We start from the raw sequence: 13,908 nt of genomic DNA, 5'->3' as shown, positions 1-13,908 counted from the left end.
TAATAGTGTTTGTTTCTGTTATGATTGTAATATTTTAAATTCAGTTAAATTTTAAATGTTTTTACCAAGTAGTGCACAATCTAAATAATAGTGTTTGTTTCTGTTATTAAAAATTACTACCATTATAGTTTTAACTAAAATGAAAATTGTTGCAAATATTTTAAGATTGAAATAAAACTGAAATAAAAAAAGTATATAAATATTAGATGAAAAACTAATTTATTAGAAATGTTGCCTTGGCAAATAAATAAGTTCAAGTACTAAAATTATTCAAACTAAAACTTAAAAAAAAAATAATATAAAATCTGAAAAAAATATAAAACTAAAAAGCTATTTCAAATATTAATACATAATATAATAATAAAAATGTAAAGGCCTGTTCACAACAAGGACCATAACTAACAATAGAGAAATCATTCTAAACATCATTCTAAATGAAAGCAATGCAGAGTGGAATTGAGGAATGATATTTTTGAGATCACTTTCAGTACATTTTTTTTTTCCAGCTGATGAAAGATAAAAACATTGACAGCCAATCAAAATCCATCCTACTTTAAAGAGCTCAAGCAGTTAAAGTAGGAGACAAAAAAACTGCAGCATGCACTTATGATAAACAGAATGTTATTGTGCACTGGTGTGGATGCTAATACAGTTATCATTATCATTATCTCTAAAGTTATTGTTCTTAGTGTGAACAGGTCTTAACACTATATGATGACTACATGTATTTTTGTTTGTCCTTTATGAAATGTCAGCAACATTATGTGGGGGTGCCCAACGACTTGAGATATTAACATTATGCAAATGAGCAGTGATGCAGTTCGGTGACTACCAATAGAATTGCAGACGCTGGAGCTGATGTGATCCCTCTCCTGTGAGATATTGCATTCGAGCATCAGCCAGATGGAGAAGTTCATGTTGCTGTGAGTGAATTCACTGTTCTATATGATTTGTCTCTCCCCACATGCCGGGATATAATACAAAAACCAATAAAATGCCAGCCAGAAATTGTTAAGAATCTGCGTGAGTTTGACTCTTGCATTGATAATCATCTTGTTTGTGATATGATACACAATCTACTGTATATACAAATGCTTCCCCCTGCAGAGTATTTATTTTAGCTGCAAGGAAATGAACTGACATAATGACATCTTGTTTTCACTAGCATTATGTTTTATTTGTGATCAGGTTTTCAAAAGCTTTGGCCAGTTGCTCATCCAGTGGCAGGAACACCTACAGCCCAGCGACCTGCAGCTTCCAGCAATAAAACTGCTGTCATAGAGAACGCTGCTTAAATTTGTGTCACAGGTACATCATTTTTACAGCATTTGCAGTGTCACACACAGGTAAATCTGGGTGGTTTGGCCTGTTGAATGTGTTTCCATAAATGCGGGTGAAGTACACAGCATGCTTTCATATTTTATGGACTCCTCTGGCCCTGATGCTTTTATCATCCTCTCACATGGACAATGACTGCATCACTATAAACACAGCATGGGGCCAGCTGTCCCCCGAGAGCACAGTTGCTCTGTAATTTGGTTTTGATTTATTTTCCCTTTCGGATATCAAATGGAAGAAGGTCACTTGTCAGGGTTATTGATGTGTTTATATGTCCATAATTAGATGTGCAAGGGAATTTGTAATGGATACAGGAAGATGTATGATAAATAATACATACACCTCATTGGTAAGGACAGTTTTTCAGAGCCTACCAACTCCATTGCCATTGTTCATAACTATGTACAGCTGTTGATTTCTACTGGATTCAGTGACAAATGAAAATAGGGAAAAAAGGTGGGGAAAAAACAATGAATTTAATTATTGCTTGCATGTTAAATTTTGATATCTATAGCCAAGTTAGCAATGAACTAAACTCAACACAAGCTGAGGGTTTACTGTGACCAAATGACGGTAAAGTAGTGCCAAAGAACAAAACATAAAATTAGCAATTAAATTCAGGGATGCAAACTTGTCACCTTTTGGCTAAATTCACTGTTTTGAAGTCAGAATGTGTCATTTGTGTAATTCGTGTAGAATCAGTGAGTTTTAAATTTAGTGAATTCCCACTTGTAGTCAACTGCTTTTAAACGCTCCTGTGTGTGTTTTTGCGTGCACGCTCTGGTTTCGAATTACAAAACCACACATTTTAACAACGTATTTTTGCAGCATTGAGTATAGCCAATCACAGGCATCTCTGTTGAAAGCAAGGGCCAGTCAGAGGTGTTTTCTGTAGGTTAGTCAGAATTCCCTCTGAACTAATATTTGTTTTCGCAAGTTTACGGAGTTCTACACACTTGCAGAACGACCTATTATAACGAGAGAAAAAAAGCATACACACCATGTAAATAAGAGATTGATTGTTTAGTTAGTCATTGATTATATTTGAAGTTATCACATGAGTAAGCTCACTTAGTTGCGCAATAAGAGGAGCTGTTTGCTCAGTTTCTCTTAAAAAAGTTTTGTTTGTGCTTAAGAGGACTGAATGTCCACGGAAACTGTTTCACGAGTGACGAACGCAAGTGTAAAAAATTACACAAGCGAACCCGCTAAATTGTTCCGCAAATCATTGCTATGATTGACAGCGATAATAACTGTAGCGCTGGGCCGAACAAACTATAATCTGACAAGCCGATGTCAACAATAGAGCTGTGCATCAAGTGATGCAGAGTAAATTCAGAGTAACAAAACTACAACAGAATATATTTAGTAGCTTCTACAGTTGAAGATAAAACTTAAAGCATTCTTTCTGATGTGTCCCGTGCAAGGCAATTTTTAAATTAAATCTAAAAATATTTCAAAATATTGAATGCATTATTAATTAATTGTACTTGCTATACTACATCAGTACAGTACTAAAATTTTAGTAACATTTTATAATAAAGACGTGAAAACTAGGGAGTGGAAATGGCAGCTGAGCTAATGAGTGATCCTCTGCTGCCATCTTCCAGATATAATGGTAATTTCATGTAATTTTCATCTTAAAAGTATGTTTTCCACCTGGATTTATGGCACATTATTTCATGTCATCTCCATGAATAAAATGTGAATCCTTAAAGTGAATTGTACAGCACAACTGTATAGTTAAAAAAATTATAAACTCTTTGAAATATTGAATATAGATAAAAATATTGAATAATTTAATTTACAATTTTTACAATTAAATATATTTATATTCATATGAATTATATGAATATAAATATATACATGTACAGTATATACATATTATACTGTTTTATGTTTCATCTTTTTTATATATATTTACTTTTATATAAGTAAAAGCAATAATGCATCAAATTTATGAAAAGTGACAGTAAAGACATACATTTTTTTTACTACAGATTTATATTTAAAATAAATTCTGTTGTTAACCTTTCTACTTATCAATAAATACTTCACAAAAATATTAAGAAATGAAATAAATGTTTTTAGAAATCAGCATTTAATTCTGAAGGATTACGTGACACTGGAGTAATGATGTTGAAAATTGAGCTTTACAATCACAGGAGTAAATTAGAATTTAAAATATATCAAAATAGGAAACAGTTATTTTAAATTTTAACAATAATTCACAATATATCTGTTTTATTGTGTTTTTGATCCAGTTCTTCTTTCAAATCTTATCAACCCATATTTATCATCAACAGGCATCTGCATTCAGTGCAGTCCGCTGGTGATTCAGCTAACAGAAGGCAGAGGCCTGTTGTCAAACAATCACAAAGAATGATGAAGTGTTCACACAAAGCTGCTCATCCCTTCTTGGAGCTGTTTGCAAATGAAGAAAATGATGAATTCCATTAGGATTTTTAAATAGCTTTTCCGCAGGCTCAATGTGTGTGAACGTCAATGCACATTCACAGCTTTTAATTAAAGTCAGTGATTATGTCCCAGAATCAGCCAATACTGAAACATTTAGAAGCCTTTATTGGAAATCCGAAAGTGGCCTAATGGAAGACTGGTCACAGCAGAGTTTCCTTTTAAATTCGGTCACACTTAAATGGCTTCAGCATGAAACGATCTCATAAGAGGACCATGCTATGCAATCCGGCTCGTTTCTGGCCAAAAGGAGCATAGCGGCCCTTATATTCTTGAACTGAAATTTCATGGTTTTATTTGGAGTTTGAGTGCTGTGGCACTAATTATGTGCAGGAGAGGTAGCTAAGGGCAACAAAGGCCACCGTATTAAAATGTCATTATAAAAACGGTGAACTTTGAATATGTATATCAAGCAGTCGATGAAGGCATAGCATAGTTCTTCCAAAAATAACATCTCTGCCATCAATATACTCGCCCTCATGTCATTCCAAACCTGCAGGACTTTTTTCAGCAGAATCTCAGATATTTTGAAGAAATTTCTTTGCCCATACAATGAAAGTCAGTCAAACCCACATTTGGATATAACTTTCATTGTACGGACAAAACAATATGAATTATATTTTGGCATGAATGCAGTACATTAATTTGATATTAGATTTCGTTTACATGTTTTTCTTCCAGTGCATGAATAATTTTTGTAAATCAGTTCATTCAGACACTTTTACATGAACTAGAACAAAAAATAATTAACTGATTTTTGTGAGTCCCTGTTTTTATATCTCCTTTTTATTCAAAATAATGAGGTACTATATTCACATCATGCCATTTTTTATTCTGTGTTTATAAATGTTATTATTTCACCTTTATTTATTTTAATAATACATCCTCTTCCAACACTGCTTCAATGATTTATTGTGCTCTTTTGGGGTTTTTATAAACTTTTTAGAAGCCTGACAGGCCTAGTGACAACATTTTAGTTTTATGAAAAAGAGCAATATTGTAAAAGAAAAAAAGTATGTTTTACAAAATACTATTTCACTACTGTTTCTATTTCTTCTCTCTACAGATTTCACATTTAGCTTCTGTAGTTTCTTTGTGATTCTTTGTGAAATTTACTAGAAATCCTAAACCCTACACCAGTTTTTTAATGTTATGCCAGTAACATTAAAATAAACATAACATTTTTAAGTAAAAAAAAAAAAAAAGAAAAATCCCCTGTTTTTACATTGAAGGTGACATGACTTGATGTGGCTCTAAAGGCATCATTCTTTGATCTCCAATGTTATTATCTGGGTTGAAACCCTCTTTCTAGGAGTTCTCAGGTATGGCAGTATTTGAAGAAATGGCTTTAGCCTCACGTTTGACTCTGCTGCTCTAATCTATGTCCTTTATTCAGCAGAAAACGGAAGACCTCTCCAACATTGTGTTGTTACTCAGAAGGCAATGCCTCACCATCAAACTGTCTCGTCACCTCATCTCCTCCTGGAATGGCTTACCTTCTGACACAAAGCACCATCAGGGCAGAGCATGAATGACTCTGGAGGTGATTGGCACAGGAAGAATGTGTATGACAGAAATGAAATTTCATTTGAGATGACGCTCTTTTCATGGTGAGAGTGCCGTATTCAGAACACAAACAAACAAGCTGACCTCGAGTGACTTGTGTGTGATCTTTGCAAGGTTGTCTCCAGCTGTCACTCAATATTTACTCTGCATACTGGTTCTTTAATCTAGCATGCAGTATTTGATCTTCAGTATTAACTAGAGTGACTTAAATTTGGATGTTTCTTAAAGGCACAGTAGCAAAAAAACAACAACAACAACAAAGATAGACCTTTTAAATCTGAAGCTCAGAGAGTTGGCGAGAAACTGTCATGAAAAGGTTTAACATGTAAAAGGTAGAACAGGGTTAAATCCTATTCATTTTTAGTGAATGGAAAATAGTCATGCAGAACTACATTACTTTTTGGTACAACAAACCTTAAGGTGCATGTTTTAATGTGGCTGAATATGAATTGTTAGAATATGCTACAAAAGTGTAGAAAATGGCTCCTTTAAGAAAGAAAAACACAGCATTTGCAAGTGCACTCCGAGGATGGATAATTAAGAATACATTTATTTTTCAGACAAACTTTCCTCCATTTATTCTCTTTAAACTGCAGAGCCAAACAGGGAGGAGGATTTAATTTGAAGCCTGTGAAATGATGGCGATGACAAAGGAAACAATAGTTTCATTTCTCGCCCAGCACAGTGCACAGTTCCAGGAGGAAATAAACTGCCTTATTATTTCACTCATACAACTTTTTTGTTTTGCACAGATTTGTCCTATTTACATTTAAATTCAGGGGCTTATATAAATTCTTCCCTGCTGTTCCCAACATATATCATTCTTTTGATCAGATTAGATTAGATTTATTATATTTCCTCAAGAACTAGAAAAAACCTTGCATGCATCTGTGCAACCATCCTAAGGAAACAGACTCACTAAAATGCCTCACAAAATGGATGTAATTACAATGACAACCCTCATTAAGAAGCCAAAATTGTCATAATGACAAAGATTAGTATATTTAATTGTAATTCAATTATTCAGGGTATTTGTGATGGTTTGATTGTGTCATGAGCATCTGCATTCATTGTTTTTTTTTAACCTTCTTCACCCTGATTCTCATCGGAGGCCGATGTGAAAGACAGTGTAAAAGTTAATGAATTTGCATTCCCTGAAATCAAAACTCTGTAAGTCTATTAAGACTGTCTGAAATTTGCCATTATCTGCTGCTCCCGAGTCCAACCGGCCGAGCCCGACTCAAATTAAGCAAAAAAAGATTAAGAATGTATCGGTGGCTCATTTGCAAAATCCAGTGTGTCAGCAGCTCTCCCTCGCCAGCGCAATGAAGATAAGATGTGTGCCACTCATTCCTGTCTGTCAGTCATAATCCAGCCTAGAAATTACATTCACTCTTCAGTCACACTGTGAATACAGAGCAGACACATCAGCTAGTAATAGTCAGTATGACATAGGAATGGCAATCCTAAGGCGTTCCTGAACGATTCCATTAGGAATTTGTTTTTTTTTTGCAATTTTTGAGGCCATAGTAAAAGTATTTAAGACTAAAAATAATAAATTTGTGTTGTTATTCTTTTGCAGTGTTCATGTTGTTAGGCCAGTCATTTTCTAAAGTGTTTTTTCTTTAATTATATGATTATAGGTGGGATAACGGTCATCATGACCATTATTTGAATTCATTTGTTCAGTAAATTGAAAGCATATGCATAAAAAGTTAGTATAAGTGTAACTTGGCTTGAACCTGACAAGCCCTGATTTAAAGAGGCTTATTTAGAGATCAGCGTATGAACCGTGTGTTCATATTTCATTCATGAATTCGCTGTAATACTTTAAGCAGACACAACCGCAGATGGCAGAGCATGTGTTAGTAGCAACAAAAAACATCTGTGTAATTTTCTCACAGATTTACGCATGAATTAGAGTGTGCATGACATTCTTTCCAGAAAAGAAGCTGCGGAGAATTTAAATAAGGTCGAAAGGCACACAAAGACGACAGCAGCCATTTTTAGAACAGGCCTGTCCATTATTCTAGGCTTATTTTTCACTCAAGGGACGACTGTCTTTGGGATTATTACATTATTGGATTATTTGGTGTTTAATTTCCACTCTGCATGTTGCTGGAATGTTAATCGTAGCTACCCGTAATATTTCTTGCTAAAATCATCTCAATGTCACATTCCAGTGTAAATCTTTAAGCTTAGGGGCTTGAAATGTCTTACAAGTACAAGACACAAAATCACAAAAATATATATTATTCTAATATTACAGGTACCTTAATGAATATCCATTAAAGTAGTCTAATATTAGAATAATACATTTGTACACATAACTCCATGCCAATTAATATTATATGTAATATATTTTATGGTATTTAAATGATGTAATAAATTGTTATTTAACAGTTATAAAACATGGGAGTTAAAAATATAACACAGACCTTTGTGTACCTTAATTTTTTAATGTATCTGACTCAGTTATGTCATTGATGTTTATTTATTTATTGATTGTACTATTATTTTCTAATATGCTAATGTGTGAGGCAAAATTTTAAAGGTTTATGCCAAACATTTTCTGACAAAAAAAAGTAGTAACAATAGTGTCCCCTCTCTCCCACAAAGCTGAAAGCAAAAAAAATAAAACTGTCTATAATTGAAGTATTATTGCCTTTAATGTATGTCGGAATGTGATATATTTTACAGCTTTTAAATACTATAAATTATTCTTCCATAATGGCATGTGAGTTAAAAATGTAAAAGCAACCTTGAATCTTTAAAAATATCTCACTCAGTTAAGATATTAACATTTATTTTAAGGTAAAAATTAAATTGGCATGGGAAATCAATGCTCTTATGGTTATGCCATTTTTTTTAAGAGCAAAATGCAATAACAGTTGTCTCTGCTCTCCCCTGCAGCGCTGAAAGAAAGCCAATGACACCCTGTCCTCAAAACAAAGGACGTGATTTCAGCGGTTGCATCATGTTGGTTGAATCTCCTACTCTTGATGAGGCCTGAGATCATTATCTGAAGCAGATTCAGGCCGGCTCTTAGAGAAATGCCCTGCAGCTTTTTTTGTATTACGATCTAAAGAGGCCCACAATGTGCACTGACTTTTGCCAGCTATTGGAGTTCAGATATGCTCCAAGCTTTTAACAACCTCTACCGTCGACCCCCGCATGAACGCCACTGCTCAGTTTGCTGCGTAAATGTGTCTCACCTAACGAACAGTGTGCCGTTTTGTGTTAATGAAGATGGCCTCTCTTCCGCTGGGTGGAGCGTGAATGATCTGCAGCACGTTCTTGCTGACTGATAATGGAATTGATTGTGACAGCATTTCTTCTGTCAGGATAATTACAAGGCTCGGTGCGCAGTGACTGTATGTTGCTCAGAGGTCTGGCCAATACTCACTCGCCAATGAGCCTCATGCTTTCAAAATACACTGAATGTGATAGTATTGGGACAGTAGAAAATGCTCTGATGCAAACTGGGGTCTTCTGCACCAAATCAGCATATTAGAATGATGTCTAAAGAATCATGTAACACTAAAACTTCACGGCTGCTGAAAATTCAGCTTTACCATCACAGGAATAAATGACATTTTAAAATAGAAAATAGTTGTTTTAATTGTAATAATGCTTCACAATATTAATGCTTTTACTGTGGATTATTGTGATGTTTTTATACACACTTTGGACTCTGATGGCACCAATTCACTGCATTGTTGAGCAAGTGATGTAATGCTATGATCTGATGAAGAAACAAACTCATCTACATCTAGGATGGCATGAGGGAGAGTAAATTTTCATTTCTCACTGATCTGACAGTTATTGATCCTTTGAATCGACGCTGGAAAGGAGAGATCCCTTGTTGGGCTTGTTTGTAGCTCCAGTCTCTTTCTCATTCCCTGTGGAGGTTCTGCCTTCCCACAAACACCCCGTACTCTTCCACAGTGTCTAGACTGTCATTATAGTGTTCATCCTGTCAGGGTGTCAGAGGGAATAAGCCACTCACAGGTTTTCATGACAGATGAAACCGTTCTTGCAGCTTGCTTGGAGTGAAACAAACTTCAAGTCAAGAACAGACAAATAACATTGACAGGAAGTTGCTGGAAAAGTTTCTTGTTGAAAGACAATTATGAACAACCCTCTTTTTTATGATGTTAACATAACAGGTTGTATCTTTAAAGAAATAACTGTTAACATTGGTCTGGGTAGTTAAGCCACATGGCAGTGTTTGGAATGTAATGCTAACATTATAATATATATATTATATATATATAATTTTTATATTTATAGAATGTAGTATGATTTATAAAGTGAATAATGTACTAGTTTAACTGCAGCAACTTTAAATGTATCTGACTCAGGCCTCAGACCTCAGGCGTTTTAAAGGAGACCTATTATGCCTAAATCTCTTTTATAAGGTGTTTGAACACAGTTGTGTGGTTGCAGTGTGTGTAAACAACCAGGCTCTAATGGCGAAAATCCACCTACTCATTTTTTATAATCCCAATAAATCATAAACAGTCTCTCAGAACAAGTGATTCCAGATTCTCCCTACGTACATGTCATCATAGGGAAAAAGTCCCGCCCATTTGTGACGATCTCTGCCCTATTAACATAGACACAGCCCTGAGTGAGATGCAGCAGTCCACCATTTCTGTTTTCAGTATGTTTTCTGTAAAGATAACAGGCTTGTACTAATAGTGGAATGGGAGCGTCGGCTAATTTGCATTTAAAGGGACAAACACCAAAACGGTGCATTTTGGCTCATAAGTGGCCATTTTAACAAGCTATAAAAATTATCTGTGAAACAATCTCTGTCCACACTACACAACGGAAAACGCATGTCAATTGTGAGCAGCCACGCCATCGTTTTCAAGAGTCTCCATTTTGGTTCATTTACACTGAAACACAACCCCAGAGTTTTCAAACTAAAATGGGGTCTGCTGCATTTTCCAAAGTCTCCCGTTTTCAAGGGTTGAAAATGCTGGAGTAGTGTAAATGACAGGCGTAGCCATAGCAAAAGGAAAACCCACTAGTGTAAACGTAGCCTCAATTAAGTTATTGATATTTATTTATCTCCCGTTTTATCTTAAGTTATGTATTGTGAAAAATTGTTTTTGACAGAATTCTTGGCTTCAGAAAACAGATATATAATAAATTTGACTGACTGATTTTGTATGATTTTGTAAGACAGCTTTTTCCATTTTTATTTTATGTGAAATAATATCGTCACCATAATTATGGCTACATCTACTCAAATTTGGAGTAGAAATGTCTCAAGTTCTGACAGTCAGATCAACAAGCTAATGTTAAGGTAGTTGTTGATATTACTTCCAATTAGTTTTAATGCTAACTTGGGCTATTAATCGATTATATTACTTTACTGTATCATTTTTGAAGTTGAAACATCAACAAGGTTCCTTTAAACAACAAAAAATTTAATAATTGGCCTTTCTGTAATTATTAGGTTTTGTGTGCAGTTTGTGTGGATGATACTTATTTTATATTCTCAAACTGCATCAGAGCGCATTGGAAATGTAAACTGGCATTGCTAAGGTTTGCATTAACATGAATGACAGTGTTTTGCTTGTGGATGATAGTTCACTTATTAAGCTTTGGTGCTAATTAAATTTCATGATACAAAGAATGCAAATGTTCTTTGTTAAATGTCCCGTGAGGGTTGAATTCATAAATAAATTACCCATAAAGAAGTCCTTCTCGGTCATTTACCAATAAACGGGTGCTCGGTTAGGGAATTTGTAGGTGTGTGTAAAAATTAGATGCATTAATGCAAAAAATCTTTAGCCATTTAAACATTTTTGATTAATCATGCATGATAACTCGTTCAATTTTCTTGTTTTGTGACCTTATTTTAGATAACTCATTGGTTTATCTTCCTCATGAGGTGCGTGAGTCAACATATTGGAATGTAAAACATGCATCAGCTCTCTTTCTGTGAGATACTTTCCGCATAAGGAATAACTCAAGCGAGAAACTCCCAGAGCGAGCAGGCCTTCCTTCAGTGGACTTTAGATCAGTAGGTTGATGTAAATCTTTTCTGATTACTCCAGAGACAGAGGACTCTCTTTCTCTGCCACTCTCAGTTTTACTCTAAAGAATAAAGCATCGATGGTTCAATCCTTGCCATCTTGGGAATATTCATGAATTCAATGCTTCCCACTTCCCCACAAACTTTACCGAGGTCAGCTCAAGTTAAGGAGTTTGTTGTGACAGAGTTTTAACCATGCATCAAACGTCATGTTTCCACTCTCACCGTTTGTAACGGAGTTAAAGGTCATGTCTCTGAGCTCAGTGTCTGATCTGACTTCATTTATGCAGGTCAAGGTTTCATTCACCTTTATGTCCACTGCCTGTTTGGAGAGCGCTGACCTTTACTAAGGGCTAAATGACTTAATCCTGCCACCAATTAAAGGAGTGAGGATCATGGACTACATCTATGGCAGTCAGGCTTTATCTAGTCTAAAGATCATCTGTATTCCATCTGTCCTTCTAAAAGATCTCAAACACTGAACTGTAAGAAGTAGGATGGTGTTAACGGTCCTAAATTTGCCACATCATTATTTTTCTTCCTATGTTTAATGCCCCACTACACCAATATCATTTTGTGAGTATTCAGAGTGTTTTGTTTCTAGTTTAAAAATCTAACTTAAAATGTATAGATGTGTATATATATATATATATATATATATATATATATATATATATATATATATATATATATATATATATATATATATATATATATATATATATATCATGTATATGTATGTGTGTGTGTGTGCGTACATATATAGTATATATATACTGTATATGTATGTATGCTTGTATGTTCCTCATGAGGTATTTAGTTATTTTATTTTTTTTAAAGCAATAGTTCACCCAAAAATGAAATGTTATTCTCTTTCATATAATTCTGTGATTTTTCTTTCTTCTATGGCACACAACATATGTGATTTTATGTATTTATGTATTTTTTTTTATTTTTTGTATGTTTGGGCCTATTTTGACAGGATGATTTGAGAGCAGACAGAAAGTGAGTGCAAGGTTGGGAAAAGACATTGAGACACAGCACTGCCCATGACGGTATGTCTCTGACAAAAGGGGAATTTATGAAGAATATTCAGGCCTTCTTTGGAAATATGATTAAACTACATAAGAACTGTATTCTGAAGCCATATGAAAGATTTAAGACCTTTTTTTTTAACAGGAAACCTTGACATTTTAAATACTTAAGATATTAATGCATTGTTGTTGAAGCTGCTTTGTAACAACATGGAGTGTGAAAAGCGCTACTTTCTTAAAATAAAGGTTCTTTATTGGCATTTATGGTTGGATGATGAAAATGCTGTTTTCATATGTTGTTTTTAATAGGAATGGTATGTCACAAGGACATAGACAGAAAAAAAAAAAAACACTTGTCAGGAATTTCAGGAATCTAAAAATGAAAACGCAAAACCTCAGAAAGGTGTTTACCTAGGGAATCTTCTGCTCGCCAAACTATTGTGTAATGAAGTGGTATGTATCATCAAAACAATACTTCATACAGTACAGAACTATCAGGTACCATATGCTCCCCGTTTCCATTCAATTAGCTGGATGCGCTTGCAAAAGGTACTTTGTTCTGCACCAATTACTGAGCTGACTGTGGGTCTCAGAGCAGTACCTTGTGCAAATCCAGCCGTTGATCACCCATTACAAACCCCTTTCTCAGCTGCATCTGGTTTTATCTTCATTTACCCAGCATCTGTTTCGGCTGCTGATGTGGCTCAAACGACGCTAAGTACCTGCAAGTGTTGTTCTTCTCTCACTGTTTTGTAGGCTTAAGTTGTAAGTGAATAAACAGCATCAGCTGCTCCATGAATTATCTCTGACATTTAGAACAGAGGCGAAGAGATTTAAATGTGGGAGGAATGAATGCAGAAGCATTAGGGAGCATTATTAATACTCAGAGGTCATGGGTGTGTCGTGACAAAAGGTCTGTGAGGTCAGACAGCTGTTGATGATTTCATTTGGATAATCTAAGACAGATTTTTATAGTGAAAGTCAATGTTAATCTTAATATTCCTGCTTCGGGTTTCTTCTAAACCCCAAACATATGTATATGAGTGTGAATGAATGTAAACAAATAAATAACGCACACACACACACACACACACACACAATTTGTTACATTTTCAATTACATACACACACATACACACACACAAAATTTATGTTACATTTTAATTGTTTTACATGTATTTATATATATACACACTTAAAATATTAAATGAAGGAATAACAGAAGTTCATTCAAAATTTATACAAAATATATTTTAAATTTGGAATATGTATTTTTTTTTCAGCAAAGATGAACAAAAACTTGACAAATATATAATAATTTTTATTTATTTTATTTAAAAAGACAAAAAAGGAATTATTACTTTAATAATTGTATAGATTAAAAAATAAAATGGAAATTCTATCTATCTATCTATCTATCTATCTATAATACTTAAAAATATTA

At 34.3% G+C, this 13,908-nt stretch overlaps 1 long non-coding RNA gene across 1 annotated transcript; it reads left to right on the top strand.

The window, feature by feature from the left end:
* The first annotated feature begins 640 nt into the window (after positions 1–640).
* On the top strand, positions 641–9,724 carry LOC109075926. Its single transcript, XR_002015296.2, has 4 exons — positions 641–923; positions 1,189–1,308; positions 5,213–5,356; positions 8,293–9,724. It is a non-coding gene; the product is annotated as an uncharacterized LOC109075926 (long non-coding RNA).
* Positions 9,725–13,908: the final 4,184 nt, after the last annotated feature.

Source organism: Cyprinus carpio, chromosome B20 (assembly GCF_018340385.1).
Source record: "Cyprinus carpio isolate SPL01 chromosome B20, ASM1834038v1, whole genome shotgun sequence".
NCBI classification, from domain to species: domain Eukaryota; kingdom Metazoa; phylum Chordata; class Actinopteri; order Cypriniformes; family Cyprinidae; genus Cyprinus; species Cyprinus carpio.
Note: the sequence above shows the minus strand (reverse complement) of the source record. Positions and strands in the feature narration are given on the sequence as shown.